Consider the following 4266-nt stretch of genomic DNA (forward strand, 5'->3'; position numbering starts at 1 on the left):
TTGAGCTGCAACGATTTACCAGCCGAACAAAGGAAGTACCAAAACCCAAAATCCCCTTTTAAAGTGCCAAGACAATGTAAAGCAGAAAAAAACAAGCAAGCATAGCTACTAACTTAACCAGTCATTTAGACAGCTGTTTAAGTAGGACTTCTTAGGAGGTAGCCCAGAAGAAAAGCGTATAGTATGCTTAGTAATTTTTGGAGCAGACTACAGTGGCTTGCTTTCGCTGTAATAACTCTCTTTTCCAAAGATGAGTGATTCCTCGATCAGACGGGGGGGGCTAGCCGGGGGAGCAAAATCTAAATCTCTGGCCCTATCCCAGTCGGCCACTGGTGTCGGTAGATGAAGTGGAACGATATGGGTGCAATTCGTTTGGGGCATTCGATGTGTCAGAGGGATGTAGCTGTTAATTATTTCGTATTAAAGTGCATGGGAGAGTGATGACTACTGTCAGTATGGTGAGCAATGTGGAAATACGGTACGGGTGGTTGATTGCAGGGCGTTGTTAATTTATTTGCTGAGTTCGGACTTTGGGTCAATAGGGCGCGAGGAGCTGTAATGTATGTAACGAACTTGCAAAGGAGAAAGGGAGCACTGGGTTCGGGCTGATGAATGATGATAAATATTTGGTGACACCGAATTCCTCTAGACAAAAGATCTATCATTTAAATATAAGATACGTTAGGACTTATACTAATGCAACAGAATGCAAGTGAAATCTCCAAAACGCAGACAACACGCTTAAACATGGGAGAGGTTATCGCGCAGAGAATCGCATGAAGCTTATGTGGATTGAGGCGTGGGTTGATAACAAGGAGGGGAGGAAGGAAACAGAAGCGATTATTATGGAGTTTGGTCAATTAGGGGGATCGGGGGGAGGAAATGGCAGGGGTGTATGGGCCATGAGTAACAAATAGGGTACATGGTCAGGGTGGATAGGAGATATAACACCACAAACTAAGTGCTTACCCCAAAAAAACGGAGAAGTTATGACAAATCAAGACGAGAAATAGGGCGGAAAATAAAAAGTGGCAGGGGGAGACTTTATGGTATTCAGGGGGGGGAAAAGAAGTTCTGCGGGAACAGGCAATAGTGACAGAGAGCTAAATAACCCGGGCTGGCACATAAGTGGTCCAGTGCGGTGCGGATTCGGGCTGTGCAAAATAAAAAAAAGCACGGACACCAGGGTGTAGTGTTGAGAAATTGATGAGAAACTGTATTTATGAGTTAAAGAATTCATCTGATAATTAAAGTTGAAACTACCTGGACAAGATTAGACGCAGGAACATTGGTTTTTGTCATCAAAAATAATTCAAAAGAACGTGACACCAGAGGTATCGAACCGAAGCCGAACCGGTGAATATTTGGGTTTAAGGCGTTGGCCCAGGGCCCCTATATATAATAATAGATATATATATATGATATAGTAGGGTATAATAAGAGAGGGGATATATATAATAATAGGGGGGTAGATGTATATCATTTATGGTACTAGAATTGATATGAATGAGGTAGGTATGAGTATTGAAATGTGGAGGTGTAAAAGTGTGTGTGTGTGTGTGGTGGGTGTGTGTGGGTGTGTCTGTATTCATAACCCCACTATCAGGTTTAGCTGCCACTGTCATTGATTTAACAGGACCTCAACAGTCACGAGGATGGAACCAGTGGCTAAATGCAAACATAATAGCAGATACTGCAGCTCTTACTCCTTGGACACTGAGGCCCGTAAGGACCGTACCAGATCATGTGTCATGAGGGTAGAGAAAAATATCTCACACATTCAAAGTGGAGAAATATGGAAGTCAGTCTATTTATCTTAAATTCGTTTGGTTTATGAAGTGCAAATGCTGACATTCATTTTCCCCCATTTTACACCACAATTGACGTGACAGTAAAATATCTGAAGAAGTGAGTATTGGGCAGAAGACATTGAAGCTAAAGTGTGTGCAAAATAGGAAAAGTTCTTTCAGGACAAATTATGTGTTGTAAAATCTGGGAGTTTGGAGAGCAAATGACTCATAATGTTTACTTATTTTCTTTAAACAGGTACACGATGGACAGCCTGTACCAGGACGGGTTACAGTCAATGTGTGCAGACCTATTAATGTGTATAGAGGTTTTGGTAAATCGGGGCACAGTGAGGATGATTTGGCCCTATTGCAGATAAGTGCGCCCTGCACACACAGAGACAAAGCAGGTACAGTTATGGCTTCATTTCTCTTTTTTCCCTGATACTTTGGGTACATTCAGGTCACTGCATTAGCATTACAGCACACGGGTTGCCTGCTCTACCCAGTTAAGCTGGCGCCATGTGTTCTCTTCACTTTTTTTTCCTACAGTTTCATTGTCTCATATGTCACATACTGGGTTATGTGCCTTCATTGAGCCGTGAGCTAAGGCAAGTGGTGTGTTTCATTATGTCTGACACACAAGAGAATACAATTTCAGACTGTTACACTGACACAAGCAGAATGAATAGCTACAGGGTTTACTGAAACATGCAAACACAAATAGAAATACAGCCTGAAGTCTCTCAGGCAAGCTTTCATGAGTTCAAACCCCATTGTTAGATTCAAAGAAGGACATGGGAATAAAGGATGTGCTTTTGCAACAGGCTGCTCAACAATGTGATACAAGTTCAAATTGGTTCTTTGCTAAGTTGTCTGTTACAGTGGGGCAAAAAAGTATTTAGTCAGCCACCGATTGTGCAAGTTCCCCCACCTAAAATGATGACAGAGGTCAGTAATTTGCACCAGAGGTACACTTCAACTGTGAGAGACAGAATGTGAAAATAAAATCCATGAATCCACATGGTAGGATTTGTAAAGAATTTATTCGTAAATCAGGGTGGAAAATAAGTATTTGGTCAATAACAAAAATACAACTCAATACTTTGTAACATAACCTTTGTTGGCAATAACAGAGGTCAAACGTTTACTATAGGTCTTTACCAGGTTTGCACACACAGTAGCTGGTATTTTGGCCCATTCCTCCATGCAGATCTTCTCGAGAGCAGTGATGTTTTGGGCTGTCGCCGAGCAACGCGGACTTTCAACTCCCGCCACAGATTTTCTATGGGGTTGAGGTCTGGAGACTGGCTAGGCCACTCCAGGACTTTCAAATGCTTCTTACGGAGCCACTCCTTTGTTGCCCGGGCAGGTGTGTTTTGGATCATTGTCATGTTGGAAGACCCAGCCTCGTTTCATCTTCAAAGTTCTCACTGATGGAAGGAGGTTTTGGCTCAAATCTCACGATACATGGCCCCATTCATTCTGTCCTTAACACGGATCAGTCGTCCTGTCCCCTTGGCAGAAAAACAGCCCCATAGCATGATGTTTCCACCCCCATGCTTCACAGTAGGTATGGTGTTCTTGGGATGCAACTCAGTATTCTTCTTCCTCCAAACACGACGAGTTGATTTTATACCAAAAAGTTCTTACTTTTGGTTTCATCTGAACACATGACATTCTCCCAATCCCTGCTGTATCATCCATGTGCTCTCTGGCAAACTTCAGACGGGCCTGGACATGCAACTGGCTTCAGCAGCGGAACACGTCTGGCACTGCGGGATTTGATTCCCTGCCGTTGTAAGTGTGTTACTGATGGTGACCTTGTTACTTTGGTCCCAGCTCTCTGCAGGTCATTCACAGGTCCCCCGTGTGGTTCTGGGATCTTTGCTCACCGTTCTCATGATCATTTTGACCCCACGGGATGAGATCTTGCGTGGAGCCCCAGATCGAGGGAGATTATCAGTGGTCTGTATGTCTTCCATTTTCTGATGAGTTGCTCCCACAGTTGATTTTTTCACACCAAGCTGCTTGCCTATTGTAGATTCACTCTTCCCAGTCTGGTGCAGGTCTGCAATACTTTTCCTGGTGTCCTTCCAAAGCTCTTGGGTCTGGCCATGGCGGAGTTTGGAGTCTGACTGTTTGAGGCTGTGGACAGGTGTCTTTTATACAGATGATGAGTTCAAACAGGTGCCATCATACAGGTAACAGTGGGGGACAGAAAAGCTCTTACAGAAGACGTTACAGGTCTGTGAGAGCAGAGATTTTCCTTGTTTGAGGTGACCAAATACTTATTTCCCCCTAATTTACGAATAAATTTTTACAAATCCACCATGTGGATCATGGATTTTTTTTCACATTCTGTCTCTCACAGTTGAAGTGTACCTCTGGTGCAAATTATGACCTCTGTCATCATTTAAGTGGGGGAACTTGCACAATCGGTGGCTGACTAAATACTTTTTTGCCCCACTGTAGGTGT

The sequence above is a fragment of the Simochromis diagramma genome, unplaced genomic scaffold, assembly GCF_900408965.1.
Source record: "Simochromis diagramma unplaced genomic scaffold, fSimDia1.1 OVJJ01000140.1, whole genome shotgun sequence".
Taxonomy (NCBI): domain Eukaryota; kingdom Metazoa; phylum Chordata; class Actinopteri; order Cichliformes; family Cichlidae; genus Simochromis; species Simochromis diagramma.